The sequence below is a fragment of the Pleurodeles waltl genome, chromosome 1_2 (assembly GCF_031143425.1).
Source record: "Pleurodeles waltl isolate 20211129_DDA chromosome 1_2, aPleWal1.hap1.20221129, whole genome shotgun sequence".
In the NCBI taxonomy this organism is placed as follows: domain Eukaryota; kingdom Metazoa; phylum Chordata; class Amphibia; order Caudata; family Salamandridae; genus Pleurodeles; species Pleurodeles waltl.
The window spans coordinates 1,355,523,398-1,355,540,557 of NC_090437.1; positions in this window are offsets into that span (position 1 = coordinate 1,355,523,398).

Genomic DNA, 17,160 nt, shown 5'->3' on the forward strand with positions numbered 1-17,160 from the left:
ATAAACCAGTCTACACCAGTTCAGAGAAGCCCCAGCCCCTGCTCTGGTGCAAAACTGGTCAAAGGAAAGGGGAGTGACCACTCCCCTGTCCATCACCACCCCAGGGGTGGTGCCCAGAGCTCCTCCAGTGTGTCCCAGATTTCTGCCATATTGAATCCAGAGGTGTGAGGGCACAATGGAGGCCTCTGAGTGGCCAGTGCTAGCAGGTGACGACAGAGACCCCTCCTGATAGGTACTTACCTCTCTAGGTGGGCAATCCTCCTCTGAGGGATATTTAGGGTCTCTCATGTGGGCGTTTCCTCAGATAACGATTTGCAAGAGCTCAACAGAGTTTCTCTGCATCTCCCTCTTTGACTTCTGCCAAGAATCGACCGCCGGCTGCTCCAGGACGCCGGCAAAACTGCAACAAAGTAGCAAGAAGACTACCAGTGACATTTTAGCGCCTAATCCTGCCAGCTTTCTCGACTGTCTCTTGGTGGTGCATGCTCTGGGGGCTGTCTGCCTTCACCCTGCAGTGTAAGCCAAGAAGACATCTCCTGTGGGTTGATGGAGTCTTCCCCCTGCTCCAGCAAGCACCAAACGTCAGCGTCACTGGTACTCTGGGACCCCTCTCATCCTGACGAGTGTGGCCCCTGGAACACAGGTGGTGGTCCCAAGTGACTAACACTGTCCAGTGGTCCAACCTTCCGAATTTGGAGGAGGTAAGTCCTTTCCTCCCCTTTCCAGATAGTAATCCTGTGTACTGCGTGAACTTCAGCTGCTAGAGCTTCTGTGCACTTTTGCAAGGAATCCTTTGTGCACAGCATAGCCCAGGTCCCCAGCACTCTTTCCTAGCTTTGCTCAACTCGCTGAGTTGACCACCGGGTTCGTGGGACCCTCTTTTGTAGTGTTGAGACAACTGCCATGCTCAGTTTTCTTGAGCCCACGTTCAAGTACTTCTGCTGGGGCTTCCTTCTTCTGCATGGGCTCTCTGTGTTGCTGAGGGCCCCCTCTGTCTCTTCTTCCAAGTGGCGACCTCCTGGTGTTCCTTTAGCCCAGGCAGCACCCATTTTCTTCAACTGAGACCTTTGCAGCTAGCAAGGCTTGTTTGCGGTCTTTCTCCAAAGAAACAACTGTGCATCCTCCAGCACTCCGTGGGACATCTTCTGTGCAAAGAAGAAGTTCCTGGCATCTTTCATTGTTGCAGAATCTTCAGCTTCTTCCACCCAGAGACAGCCATTGTGCACCTTCATCCGGGGTTTAGTGGGCTCCTGCCCCCCCGGACACTTTCGTGACTCTTGGACTTGGTCCTCTTCCTTTACAGGTCCTCAGGTCCAGGAATCCATCTTCAGTGCTTTGCAGTCGGTTGTGGTCTTTGCAGAATCTCCTATGACAACTTTTTTTCTGTTTCTGGGGAAGTAGAATCACTTTACTCCTACTTTTAAGGGTCTTGGGTTGGGGTATCTCAGACACCCTTAGTGTTTTCTTACACTCCCAACGACCCTCTACACACTACACTAGGCCAGGGGTCCCTAAGTGGTTCACATTCCACTTTCTTAATATATGGTTTGTGGTGCCCCTAGGCCTATTGCATACTATTGTATTCTACAGTGTTTGCACTACTTTTCTAACTGTTTACTTTCCTGATTTTTATTTGTGTGTATATTTTGTTTATTCTACTTACCTCCTAAGGGAGTATATCCTCTGAGATATTTTTGGCACATTGTCACTAAAATAAAGTACCTTTATTTTCAGTAATTCTGAGTATTGTGTTTCTTATGATATAGTACCTTCATGATATAAGTGGTTTAGTAGGAGCTTTGCATGTCTCCTAGTTCAGCCTAAGCTTCTCTGCTATAGCTACCTCTATCAGCCTAAGCTGCTAGAACACTACTACTCTACCAAGAAGGGATAACTGGACCTGGCACAAGGTCTAAGTACCATCAGGTACCCACTATAAGCCAGGCCAGCCTCCTACAAAGAGTGCATAGAATTAAAAGCTGTCCCTAATCAAGACAAAGTAATTTTGTACACCAGAAGTGATAAAGACAATGTTAAGGCAAGTATTTATGGTGCAGGAGATGTTATCATTGCCACAAACCTTGGTGGAATAAGTACAGATTTTAAAAGCACTGAAGAAGTGAATAGAAGTGGAGGACTCTTTGTAATTTTCACCCATTTCCCAACAAACATGAGGGTAGAAAAGCAAGTATTTGGCAGGACGGCTCGAAAAGGAAACCTTGGCGTGGTCCAAATGATAATAAACCATGATGACCTGTCACCATCCTACCAGGACCAACCCATGAGGGTTATAAGAAAGCTCAGAGCACGCTACCATAAAAACACACATCGCAGAGATGGAGGCTGAGGAGCGCCTATAAGTACAAATGCGGAAAGGACTCTTTCAGAACTTTTGTGAACAGCTAAATGTTTTTCAAAGGAAATAAAGTAAGGTTGAAAAACTTGACGTCTATACAACTTTTGATTCATCAAGTGACAAAGACACCTTTGATTACACTCAGAAAAAGCCGGTCAAAAGACTACCGCCCAGTTCTCAACACACTAAAAGAGAGCTGGGCCCTTTGGCTTACATCACATGACAAGGACATAGATAAACACAAACACATCAATGAGCTCAAGAAAGACCTTGGCCTTTTTATCCAGAGGAGGGCAGAGAGTCTACTGCGAGGGGAATCAGATAACTTCTACGACTTCATCAAACAGGCTATGGACCGCATGTATCTCCACACTCAGAACAAAACATGGGATTATGGAGCACTATCATTCTGGCAGAAAGCAGAGAAGACTGATCGGGTGTACCGCCCTGTCTCACTCTATAATCAAGCCTACATCACAATTAATCTGGGACAGGAGGGCTACAGGCAGAAGGCAATGGATCTCTTGAATGAATCCAAGAAAATGATCGATGTCTATGTATCTGAGGTGTCCAACACCACAGTGTGCTGCCAGATGTCCTGCTTAGCCAAGTTTGAACCTCACAACAGAGATTAACCCAATTTTACAAAACAAATGCAGCTGCACAAGGGTCTATTCAAGTCCTGGATCGATTACATCGATAAATCCATTGCAAAGCTAACAGAATTCCAAAAGAACAAAAGCAACGCTATCACTAAGGACCAGGCTGTCTTCTCATTGGAAACTGATCATAGTCCTATAACAACTGATTAACTCAATGTGCTGTATGACTATTGTTTGTCCATTGTGTTTGAAGTCGAGAAGAAGCCAGAATTCTCCATTAATGCCCTCATTTTCTTTATTATTGGAGCTCTGCAGGTCCTTGCTGGGATTCTTGTGTGTGTTTTCACCTGTGGGACAGTTAGTCAGTTCGGAATGGGTCTAATTTCTGAAGGTGTGTCGGACATGATAACAGGGGTTGAAGGGATGATAAAGGGTGCATTCGATTGGGCAGAATGGGCAATATCGAAAGCCATTAGAATTGGGGTATCACTCATAACTACAGGATTTAGCATGATTAAAAAGGCAGCACAAGCTGTTGTGGAAGTGAGCAAAGGTCTATTCAATGGCACAAAAACTTTTGCCTCTCTTGCCGATGACCTAATTTGTTCTGGAAAAGCTCTAGTGTCCTTCATTCATAGTTCTGAAAAAACAAACGCCTCTGTTGTTTCCAAAAAGGCTCAGTCCAACTCCATCAAGACCCTTGCTTCAAAATCTGCCATGAAGAAAACTTTGTGCAGGCAGCAAAGTACACTGGCCAAGAACTGGCTAAACAAGGGGCTCTGAGAGCTGTAGGTTAGGGAATGGATGAAGCCCTCAAAGCAGTCTTCAAAGAAGTATTTGAAAAAGCCTTTAAAGACATGATAGAAAAATCAGTAAAGGGGGATGAAGTTTTGAGCCAATCAGTTATAAAGTTTGTAAGTGTCCATAGGGTGCCAGAGTGCACCTTAAAATCTGAAATCCCAGCCACTTTTCAGATTCCAGAAGCACATAAACAGATCATGAATAGTGTAATGGCACGTTTGCCATTATGTTGTCAATAATATTGCTGATGATTACGTCAGTCTAAAAAAGTTCTTTGGTTACCTCAGCTCCATGAAAGATTGCATCATGAAAATCCTGGAGGAGGCCATGGTGAAAGGAGTCACCCAGAAAGGGTTCAAGCTCAGTGTTGAAGATGGAAAAAGAACAGTTGAGTTTGTGTAGACGATAAACTCTGCCCCAAATAAAGTCATGATTGAACAAAGAGTAATTCCATTTATAAACAAAGAATGCAATCGGTTTTCATCTGCTGCAAGAATGATGTGACACTGAAATTTCCCAGCTGCGGAGACTAGGAAAGTAGAATTGTTGGATGGAATAGCCCAAGAACTCAATGATAACTTTGTTGATTTGCTTTCAGGCCGCCTAACAAGTTATGTGAGTACACCTTCGCTTGCAGAAGTGAATGAGCACATAGGTAAAAATAATTGGCAATATTCTTGGAAGAAATGAGACAGAGCGATTCTTTGTAGAGCAAAAATACAAAAGTGATATGAAAAAGACACAAGTTGAGGGAATACACATTAAGCAAACAGAAGCCCAATAGAAAGAAGTCAATAATTATGTGAAGAAAATGCAGGATCCAAACTGCCCAGTGACAGAGCTGGGACTGAATGTCCTCACCAAGAGTGACCTGCTGAAGGGTGAAGGCATCAACGCGTTTGTGGTGGATGAGCATCAGAAGATCTCAACAGAGATCTACCTGGGCAAGGGCTCCCCAGCCGGTGGCCGCAGCCTCCAGCTGAAGAAAGTGAACGAAAGTGGTGAAGGGTAAGAAATAAACTGATGATATTTAACATATCCATTCATATCGATTTCTTTGACTGTATTTCTGAATGTGCTGACAATTCTCTCAAAAATAGATATCTGTTCAAATGCAAGCTCAGGCACCAATGCTCAACTGATCTATAAATAGACGTCAAGTGGCAAGACAATGGGCAGTATACGTAGGGAAACATTGATAGTCTGCACTGATAGCCTGCACTGACATCCCCCACTGATAGCCTGCACTGACATCCTGCATGTTAGACCTGACAGCCTTAGGGTCACCCCTAACTTTTTGCCTGCCTCCCTCTACTTTTTAGATACTGTTTTTGCTGGCTTTAAGACTCTGCACACTTTACCACTGCTAACCAGTGCTAAAGTGCATATGCTCTCTCCCTTTAAACATGGTAAAATTGGATCATACCCAATTGGACTGTTTAATTTAAGTCCCTAGTAAAGTGCACTATATGTGCCCAGGGCCTATACATTAAATGCTACTAGTGGGCCTGCAGCACTGATTGTGCCACCCACTTAAGTACCCCCTTAACCTTGTCCCAGGCCTGCCATTGCAAGGCCTGTGTGTGCAGTTTCACTGCCAATTCGACTTAGCATTTAAAAGTACTTGCCAAGCCTAAAACTCCCCTTTTTCTACATATAAGTCACCCCTATGGTATTCCCTAGGTAACCCATAGGGCAGGGTGCTGTGTAGGCAAAAGGCAAGACATTACCTTTGTAGGTTACATGTCCTGGTAGTGTAAAACTCCTAAATTCGTTTTTACACTGCTGTGAGGCCTGCTCCCTTCATAGGCTAACATTGGGGCTGCCCTCATATATTGTTTGAGTGGTAGCTGCTGATCTGAAAGGAGTAGGAAGGTCATATTTAGTATGGCCAGAATGGTGATACAAAATCCTGCTGACTGGTGAAGCTGGATTTAATATTACTATTTTTGAAATGCTACTTTTAGAAAGTGATCATTTCTCTGCACTTAAATCCTTCTGTGCCTTACAATCCACGTCTGGTTAGGTTTAGTTAACAGCTCCCTTGTGCATTCACTCAGACACATCCCAAACACAGGATACTCAGCCTCACTTGCATACATCTGCATTTTGAATGGGTCATCCTGGGCTGGGAGGATGGAGGGCCTGGCACTTGCAAAGGACAGTAGCCTGCCCTCACATAAAGGACTGCCACCCCCCCTACTGGGACGCTGGCATACAGGATTGAACGGAAAGGGGACCTTGTGCACTTCTAGTCCACTCTTTGAAGTCTCCCCCACTTCAAAGGCACATTTGGGTATTTAAACTGGGCCTCTTCCCCTACCAACTCAGACACTTCCTGGAGAAGAGAAACTGAACCAGAACCTGCATCCTGCCAAGAAGACCTGCCTGTCTGCTTTCTGTGAAGGACTGCTGCCCTGCTGTTGCCCTGCTGCCTTGCTACTTTTGGCTGTGGTGAAGAAGTGCTCTCCAAGGGCTTGGATAGAGCTTGCCTCCTGTTCCCTGAAGTCCCAGGACCAAAAAGACTTCATCTCTATAAGAAGGACTCCTTGTGCAGCAAAATTCGCCTCACAGCCTGCCAGAAATGACAAATAGCCTGCACCGTGGTGAAAATTTCACCGCATGCTGAACCGGAACAATGCAGCCTGACTTTACATCGAGAAGATCGATGCAGCGCTCGGAAATTTAATGCACGGCCCACCGGATCGACGCACAGCCGAGCCGGAATGACGCAGCCCAACTTCCAGAGAGGAATCAATGCAGCGCCTGCCGTGCGGTAGAAAATTTGCCGCAAAGCCCACCGAATCGACGCAGCTCTTGTGACTTCGTCCTGCCAGCAGGAAATCCACGCATCGTCCCCAGGGGCATCTGAAAACGCTGCAACCCGAAGAGGATCCACGACCGGGCACAGGAAATCGATGCACAGCCGTCCCTCCATGACAACTTAATGACGCATCGCCATGTGCGGCCCAAGAAATCGACGCACACCCATTTGTTTCCAAGCATCTCCTCCTCTGCGGTTCGTTGCGGTGATTTTTCACGCAAACCAGATACTTTGTGCTTGAAATATACCTATCAGATAATTATTATATTTTTTTCTAAACACTGTGTGGTGTATTTTTGTGGTGTTGTATTATGTTATTGTATGATTTATTGCACAAATTCTTTACACATTGCCTTCTTAGCTAAGCCTGACTGTTCAGTGCTAAGCTACCAGAGGGTGGACACAGGATAATTTAGATTGTGTGTGACTTACTCTGAATAGAGTGAGGGTCCCTGCTTGGACAGGGGGTAACCTGACTGCCAAAGACCCCATTTCTAACACTGCACTAATTTGCTTCACTGATATCCTGCATTCTACTGCCTCTTTTCTGTCTCCCCGAACCATGCACTTTAGGCCTCCTGAAGATCACTGCAGACCCTGCACTGGGCACAGCACTTCTGTTAGTTGGCATCTAGGGGAAAGTATGATAAATTCACAGTCCCAGGTTTTTCTGAAAATGGGTGTATTTAGGAGCATGTCTGTAGGAGGCTGGACTGGCTTGTAGTGAGTACCAAGGGGTACTTGCACCTTGCACCAGGCCCAGTTATCCCTTATTAGTGTATAGGGTGTCTAGCAGCTTAGGCTGATAGATAATGGTAGCTTAGCAGAGCAGCTTAGGCTGAACTAGGAGACGTGTGAAGCTACTACAGTACCACTTAGTGTCATATGCACAATATCATAAGAAAACACAATACACAGCTATACTAAAAATAAAGGTACTTTATTTTTATGACAATATGCCAAAGTATCTTAGAGTGTACCCTCAGTGAGAGGATAGGAAATATACACAAGATATATATACACAATAGCAAAAATATGCAGTATAGTCTTAGAAAACAGTGCAAACAATGTATAGTTACAATAGGATGCAATGGGGAAACATAGGGTTAGGGGCAACACAAACCATATACTCCAAAAGTGGAATGCGAACCACGAATGGACCCCAAACCTATGTGACCTTGTAGAGGGTCGCTGGGACTATTAGAAAATAGTGAGAGTTAGAAAAATAACCCTCCCCAAGACCCTGAAAAGTGAGTGCAAAGTGCACTAAAGTTCCCCTGAGGACAAAGTAGTTGTGTTAGAGGAATAATGCAGGAAAGACACAAACCAGCAATGCAACAACTGTGGATTTCCAATCTAGGGTACCTGTGGAACAAGGGGACCAAGTCCAAAAGTCACAAGCAAGTCGGAGATGGGCAGATGCCCAGGAAATGCCAGCTGCGGGTGCAAAGAAGCTTCTACTGGACAGAAGAAGCTGAGGTTTCTGCAGGAACGAAAAGGGCTAGAGACTTCCCCTTTGGTGGACGGATCCCTCTCGCCTTGGAGAGTCGTGCAGAAGTGTTTTCCCGCCGGAAGGACGCCAACAAGCCTTGCTAGTCGCAAATCGTGCGTTTGGCGTTTTTGGACGCTGCTGGGGCCCAGGAGGGACCAGGAGATCGCAAATTGTACCTGAATAGAGAGGGTACGTCAAGCAAGACAAAGAGCTCTCACTAAAGCAGATAGCACCCAGAGAAGTGCCAGAAACAGGCACTACAAGGATGCGTGAAACGGTGCTCGCCGAAGTTGCACAAAGGAGTCCCACGTCGCCGGAGACCAACTTAGAAAGTCGTGCAATGCAGGTTAGAGTGCCGTGGACCCAGGCTTGGCTGTGCACAAAGGATTTCCGCCGGAAGTGCACAGGGGCCGGAGTAGCTGCAAAGTCACGGTTCCGAGCAATGCAGCCCAGCGAGGTGAGGCAAGGACTTACCTCCACCAAACTTGGACTGAAGAGTCACTGGACTGTGGGGGTCACTTGGACAGAGTCGCTGGATTCGAGGGACCTCACTCGTCGTGCTGAGAGGAGACCCAAGGGACCGGTAATGCAGCTTTTTGGTGCCTGCGGTTGCAGGGGGAAGATTCCGTCGACCCACGGGAGATTTCTTCGGAGCTTCTGGTGCAGAGAGGAGGCAGACTACCCCCACAGCATGCACAAGCAGGAAAACAGTCGAGAAGGCGGCAGGATCAGCGTTACAGAGTTGCAGTAGTCGTCTTTGCTACTATGTTGCAGGGTTGCAGGCTTCCAGCGCGGTCAGCAGTCGATTCCTTATCAGAAGGTGAAGAGAGAGATGCAGAGGAACTCGGATGAGCTCTTGCATTCGTTATCTGAAGTTTCCCCAGAGACAGAGACCCTAAATAGCCAGAAAAGAGGGTTTGGCTACCTAGGAGAGAGGATAGGCTACTAACACCTGAAGGAGCCTATCAGCAGGAGTCTCTGACGTCACCTGGTGGCACTGGCCACTCAGAGCAGTCCAGTGGGCCAGCAGCACCTCTGTTTCCAAGATGGCAGAGGTCTGGAGCACACTGGAGGAGCTCTGGACACCTCCCAGGGGAGGTGCAGGTCAGGGGAGTGGTCACTCCCCTTTCCTTTGTCCAGTTTCACGCCAGAGCAGGGGCTAAGGGGTCCCTGAACCGGTGTAGACTGGCTTATGCAGAATTGGGCACATCTGTGCCCAAGAAAGCATTTCCAGAGGCTGGGGGAGGCTACTCCTCCCCTGCCTTCACACCATTTTCCAAAGGGAGAGGGTGTCACACCCTCTCTCAGAGGAAGTTCTTTGTTCTGCCATCCTGGGCCAGGCCTGGCTGGACCCCAGGAGGGCAGATGCCTGTCTGAGGGGTTGGCAGCAGCAGCAGCTGCAGTGAAACCCCAGGAAGGGCAGTTTGGCAGTACCAGGGTCTGTGCTACAGACCACTGGGATCATGGGATTGTGCCAACTATGCCAGGATGGCATAGAGGGGGCAATTCCATGATCATAGACATGTTACATGGCCATTTTCGGAGTTACCATTGTGAAGCTACATATAGGTAGTGACCTATATGTAGTGCAAGCGTGTAATGGTGTCCCCGCACTCACAAAGTTCAGTGAATTGGCTCTGAACAATGTGGGGGCACCTTGGCTAGTGCCAGGGTGCCCACACACTAAGTAACTTTGCACCTAACCTTTACCAGGTAAAGGTTAGACATATAGGTGACTTATAAGTTACTTAAGTGCAATGTAAAATGGCTGTGAAATAACGTGGACGTTATTTCACTCAGGCTGCAGTGGCAGGCCTGTGTAAGAATTGTCAGAGCTCCCTATGGGTGGCAAAAGAAATGCTGCAGCCCATAGGGATCTCCTGGAACCCCAATACCCTGGGTACCTCAGTACCATATACTAGGGAATTATAAGGGTGTTCCAGTAAGCCAATGTAAATTGGTAAAAATGGTCACTAGCCTGTCAGTGACAATTTGGAAAGAAATGAGAGAGCATAACCACTGATGTTCTGGTTAGCAGAGCCTCAGTGAGACAGTTAGGCACCACACAGGGAACACATACATGCACACCTATGAGCACTGGGGCCCTGTGTGACAGGGTCCCAGTGACACATACATATAGGCCACAACCTTATGAGCACTGGGGTCCTGACCAGCAGGGTCCCAGTGACACATAACAAACATACTGAAAACATAGTGTTTTCACTATGAGCACTGGGGCCTAGCCATCAGGATCCCAGTGAGACAGTGAAAACAGAGACAAACATCCTGACATACACTCACAAACAGGCCAAAAGTGGGGGTAACAAGGCTAGAAAGAGGCTACTTTCTCACACAACTCCCCCCCCAAACGAAGGACAATAAGGCTAACCTTGGCCAGTTGAGACTTTATTGTCTAAGTGGTGATAAGTAGAGAGTAGCTCTGCAATAGACTGGTTACTCCCTTTATCATCCACTATATGGTTACTTCCCTGTGGGGATGTAAACCACCCTGTTTGAAGTTTTTTAGCTAAGCAACAATGTGAAGATGTATTTTCAGAGTTTCTATCAGTAAGTTTTAGTTTAGAGCAGTGGGAATTGTCCACTGAACCTATTTGTAGTGATGGAAATGCCAGACAGGGATGCTGTCTCAGAAAAGCCATAGCTGGGCAAAAACTTTGTCCATATGGCTGGAAGAGAGAACAGGGATGCTGTTTCTCTTGGGTTGGAGCAGGGCAGGGATGCTGTCCTATCAGCTCCACACTAGGGCAGGGATGCTGTCCTAAGTGTTGTGAGGCAGTGCAGAGTTTCTGCACTAAAGTTTCTCTGGGAGGGTTGGAGGGATGCTCCATGTTAACTAAAATGGTGCTCTTTTTCTCACCAATGTTAGTTATCCCACAGAGAGGTACTTCCACCTCAGGGAGTACAGTTTTGCCAACTGATGATTCCCTTGGAACAGGTGCCACCCCAGGAGAGGTTTCTCCCACCACAGGAATGGTATCCTGAATGGTAGGGTGGTTAGGGGATACTGTGATACCCTTTTTACCTGTTGATGGAGAGGGTTCCTGAGTTTTCAGGCCTTCTCTCCTTTGCTTTTTCATTTCAGTAGAAATGAGAGGGAACAATTCCTCAGGGATGCCCAGCATGGCTGCATGGGCATAAAACTCTACATCAGCCCAACCTGAGGCCTCTAGGTCATTACCTAAGAGACAGTCTACAGGTAAGCTAGGTGATACCACCAACTGCTTAGGGCCAGTAACTCCACCCCAACTAAACTGAATTATAGCTAAGGGAAGAAACTTAGTGGAGTTATGGACATCAATAATCTTATACTGTTGTCCAATGATGTGTTGATCAGGGTGCACTAGGTTTTCAGTCACCAAAGTGAAACTGGCACCTGTGTCCCTGTAGGCCAAGGCCTCAACACCATTTATTGAAACTGTCTGCCTGTACTTATCCATTGTAAGGGGACAAGCAGCCAGTGTGGCAAGGCCAATGCCACTAGGTGTGACAGAAACTGTATTGGGAGTGACTACCCCAGTTTCTACTATGGACCCAAAAGTGAACCCAACTAGACCCTTAACTTGACTGTTGCCAGCAGTCCCACCACTAGTACCACTACTGCTAGGGGCACTAGAGCTTGATGTATTAGTGGTGGTAGGCTCAGGGGGTTTACCTGGACAGGACTTATCCCCTGGCCTATGGCCTCTGTTTTTACACACAAAGCACCAAGGCTTTTTAATGTGTGCAGGTTGGGAAGAAGAGGAAGAATTTGTTTTATCCCCACCCTCTGAAGAGTGTTTAAGATTTGAAGTGGGATCTTTGGTTTTACCCTTATCCCCATGCTTATCTTGAGATTTTTCACCATCTTTCTTCTTATTGCCATCTTTGTCACCCCCTGTATGAACTTTTCTGTTCACCCTTGTTCTGACCCATTTGTCTGCCTTCTTTCCCAATTCTTGGGGAGAGGTCAGATCAGAGTCTACCAGGTACTGGTGCAACAAATCAGACACACAATTATTAAGTATATGCTCTCTCAGGATTGTGTTATACAGGCTTTCATAATCAGTAACTTTACTGCCATGTAACCACCCCTCCAAGGCCTTCACTGAATGGTCAATGAAATCAACCCAGTCTTGTGAAGACTCCTTTTTGGTCTCTCTGAACTTTATCCTGTACTGTTCAGTGGTTAAGCCATAACCATCTAGGAGTGCATTCTTAAGAACTTGGAAATTATTAGCATAATTTTCTTTCACAGTAAGGAGCCTATCCCTACCTTTTCCACTAAATGATAGCCATAGGATAGCAGCCCACTGCCTTTGAGGGACATCCTGTACAACACAGGCCCTCTCAAGTGCAGCAAACCACTTGTTAATGTCATCCCCCTCCTTATAAGGGGGAACTATCTTGTGCAGATTCCTGGAATCATGCTCTTTTGCAGGATGACTATGGGGAATACTGCTGCTGCCACCATGGGTATCTAAACCCAACTTCTGTCTTTCCTTCTCTAATTCAAAAGACTGTCTATCCAAATCCAGCTGTTGCTTTTTAAGCTTCAGTCTGGTTTGTTCCACCCTCAACTTATTGAGTTCCCTCTCTAACATTCTGTCATCAGTGTTGGTGGGAGGGACATGTCTAGAAACAGAGCTATGATGGGAATGAACAGAAGGAGACCTGTCCCTTACAGAAGCCACCCTAACAGCTTGGTTTACAGAAACATTACTACCAGTATGGTGAGAATCAATGCTTTTGCTATGATGTGAGACAACACTATTTATTTGGTGTGGCTCATCATCATTACCATCTATGCTAGATTGTCTAGTAATGGGCAGGCTAGGAAGTTTCTTTCCTGAATCTTTTCCTGGGGGAGTCCCTGAATCAGATTGGGAACTATTAGGTACTTTTTCAACAGATGGGGCACCTATGGCCTTATCCTGTTCTCTAAGCATGTTAAGTAACAGTTCCAAGGAAGGATTTTTCCCTACACTCAAACCTCTCTCTATACAGAGACTCCTTGCTCTTTTCCAGCTAAGGTTGTCATATGCAAGTTTGGACAGATCAACACTTTGGCCTGTGCCAGACATTTTTTAGAGAGAGTTAAAGTGATAAAAAAAGAGAAAAAAGTTTTCAGAACTTTTTGGAAAGACAGAAAAAAACTTTTAAAACTTTTAAGAACTTTTTGAAAGTTTAGAAGTACTTTTCAGCACTTAGAAAAGAGTGAAAAGAGGAAATGCAAAACTTTTTGGCTATGTGTATATACACTGACCTTGTTTTGTATATTTTTCTCTTATGAAAAGTACAATGACAAGAGTGGTAAGCAGTCTCAAGTACTTATCCCACCACTGCACAACCAATGTAGGAGGCTGGACTGGCTTGTAGTGAGTACCAAGGGTTACTTGCACCTTGCAACAGGCCCAGTTATCCCTTATTAGTGTATAGGGTGTCTAGCAGCTTAGGCTGATAGATAATGGTAGCTTAGCAGAGCAGCTTAGGCTGAACTAGGAGACGTGTGAAGCTACTACAGTACCACTTAGTGTCATATGCACAATATCATAAGAAAACACAATACACAGTTATACTAAAAATAAAGGTACTTTATTTTTATGACAATATGCCAAAGTATCTTAGAGTGTACCCTCAGTGAGAGGATAGGAAATATACACAAGATATATATACACAATAGCAAATATATGCAGTATAGTCTTAGAAAACAGTGCAAACAATGTATAGTTACAATAGGATGCAATGGGGAAACATAGGGTTAGGGGCAACACAAACCATATACTCCAAAAGTGGAATGCGAACCACGAATGGACCCCAAACCTATGTGACCTTGTAGAGGGTCGCTGGGACTATTACAAAATAGTGAGAGTTAGAAAAATAACCCTCCCCAAGACCCTGAAAAGTGAGTGCAAAGTGCACTAAAGTTCCCCTGAGGACAAAGTAGTCGTGTTAGAGGAATAATGCAGGAAAGACACAAACCAGCAATGCAACAACTGTGGATTTCCAATCTAGGGTACCTGTGGAACAAGGGGACCAAGTCCAAAAGTCACAAGCAAGTCGGAGATGGGCAGATGCCCAGGAAATGCCAGCTGCGGGTGCAAAGAAGCTTCTACTGGACAGAAGAAGCTGATGTTTCTGCAGGAAAGAAAAGGGCTAGAGACTTCCCCTTTGGTGGACGGATCCCTCTCGCCTTGTAGAGTCGTGCAGAAGTGTTTCCCCGCCGGAAGGATGCCAACAAGCCTTGCTACACGCAAATCGTTAGTTTGACGTTTTTGGACGCTGCTGGGGCCCAGGAGGGACCAGGACGTCGCAAATTGGACCTGAAGAGAGAGGGGACGACGAGCAAGACAAAGAGCCCTCACTAAAGCAGGTAGCACCCAAAGAAGTGCCAGAAACAGGCACTACGAGGATGCGTGAAACGGTGCTCGCCGAAGTTGCACAAAGGAGTCCCACGTCGCCGGAGACCAACTTAGAAAGTCGTGCAATGCAGGTTAGAGTGCCGTGGACCCAGGCTTGGCTGTGCACAAAGGATTTCCGCCGGAAGTGCACAGGGGCCGGAGTAGCTGCAAAGTCGCGGTTCCCAGCAATGCAGCCCAGCGTGGTGAGGCAAGGACTTACCTCCACCAAACTTGGACTGAAGAGTCACTGGACTGTGGGGGTCACTTGGACAGAGTCGCTGGATTCGAGGGACCTCGCTCGTCGTGCTGAGAGGAGACCCAAGGGACCGGTAATGCAGCTTTTTGGTGCCTGCGGTTGCAGGGGGAAGATTCCGTCGACCCACGGGAGATTTCTTCGGAGCTTCTGGTGCAGAGAGGAGGCAGACTACCCCCACAGCATGCACAAGCAGGAAAACAGTCGAGAAGGCGGCAGGATCAGCGTTACAGAGTTGCAGTAGTCGTCTTTGCTACTATGTTGCAGGGTTGCAGGCTTCCAGCGCGGTCAGCAGTCGATTCCTTATCAGAAGGTGAAGAGAGAGATGCAGAGGAACTCGGATGAGCTCTTGCATTCGTTATCTGAAGTTTCCCCAGAGACCCTAAATAGCCAGAAAAGAGGGTTTGGCTACCTAGGAGAGAGGATAGGCTACTAACACCTGAAGGAGCCTATCAGCAGGAGTCTCTGACGTCACCTGGTGGCACTGGCCACTCAGAGCAGTCCAGTGTGCCAGCAGCACCTCTGTTTCCAAGATGGCAGAGGTCTGGAGCACACTGGAGGAGCTCTGGACACCTCCCAGGGGAGGTGCAGGTCAGGGGAGTGGTCACTCCCCTTTCCTTTGTCCAGTTTCGCGCCAGAGCAGGGGCTAAGGGGTCCCTGAACCGGTGTAGACTGGCTTATGCAGAATTGGGCACATCTGTGCCCAAGAAAGCATTTCCAGAGGCTGGGGGAGGCTACTCCTCCCCTGCCTTCACACCATTTTCCAAAGGGAGAGGGTGTCACACCCTCTCTCAGAGGAAGTTCTTTGTTCTGCCATCCTGGGCCAGGCCTGGCTGGACCCCAGGAGGGCAGATGCCTGTCTGAGGGGTTGGCAGCAGCAGCAGCTGCAGTGAAACCCCAGGAAGGGCAGTTTGGCAGTACCAGGGTCTGTGCTACAGACCACTGGGATCATGGGATTGTGCCAACTATGCCAGGATGGCATAGAGGGGGCAATTCCATGATCATAGACATGTTACATGGCCATTTTCGGAGTTACCATTGTGAAGCTACATATAGGTAGTGACCTATGTGTAGTGCACGCGTGTAATGGTGTCCCCGCACTCACAAAGTTCAGTGAATTGGCTCTGAACAATGTGGGGGCACCTTGGCTAGTGCCAGGGTGCCCACACACTAAGTAACTTTGCACCTAACCTTTACCAGGTAAAGGTTAGACATATAGGTGACTTATAAGTTACTTAAGTGCAGTGTAAAATGGCTGTGAAATAACGTGGACGTTATTTCACTCAGGCTGCAGTGGCAGGCCTGTGTAACAATTGTCAGAGCTCCCTATGGGTGGCAAAAGAAATGCTGCAGCCCATAGGGATCTCCTGGAACCCCAATACCCTGGGTACCTCAGTACCATATACTAGGGAATTATAAGGGTGTTCCAGTAAGCCAATGTAAATTGGTAAAAATGGTCACTAGCCTGTCAGTGACAATTTGGAAAGAAATGAGAGAGCATAACCACTGAGGTTCTGGTTAGCAGAGCCTCAGTGAGACAGTTAGGCACCACACAGGGAACACATACATGCACACCTATGAGCACTGGGGCCCTGTGTGACAGGGTCCCAGTGACACATACATATAGGCCACAACCTTATGAGCACTGGGGTCCTGACCAGCAGGGTCCCAGTGACACATAACAAACATACTGAAAACATAGTGTTTTCACTATGAGCACTGGGGCCTAGCCATCAGGATCCCAGTGAGACAGTGAAAACAGTGACAATCATCCTGACATACACTCACAAACAGGCCAAAAGTGGGGGTAACAAGGCTAGAAAGAGGCTACTTTCTCACACAACCCCCCCCCCAAACGAAGGACAATAAGGCTAACCTTGGCCAGTTGAGACTTTATTGTCTAAGTGGTGATAAGTAGAGAGTAGCTCTGCAATAGACTGGTTACTCCCTTTATCATCCACTATATGGTTACTTCCCTGTGGGGATGTAAACCACCCTGTTTGAAGTTTTTTAGCTAAGCAACAATGTGAAGATGTATTTTCAGAGTTTCTATCAGTAAGTTTTAGTTTAGAGCAGTGGGAATTGTCCACTGAACCTATTTGTAGTGATGGAAATGCCAGACAGGGATGCTGTCTCAGAAAAGCCATAGCTGGGCAAAAACTTTGTCCATATGGCTGGAAGAGAGAACAGGGATGCTGTTTCTCTTGGGTTGGAGCAGGGCAGGGATGCTGTCCTATCAGCTCCACACTAGGGCAGGGATGCTGTCCTAAGTGTTGTGAGGCATTGCAGAGTTTCTGCACTAAAGTTTCTCTGGGAGGGTTGGAGGGATGCTCCATGTTAACTAAAATGGTGCTCTTTTTCTCACCAATGTTAGTTATCCCACAGAGAGCTACTTCCACCTCAGGGAGTACAGTTTTGCCAACTGATGATTCCC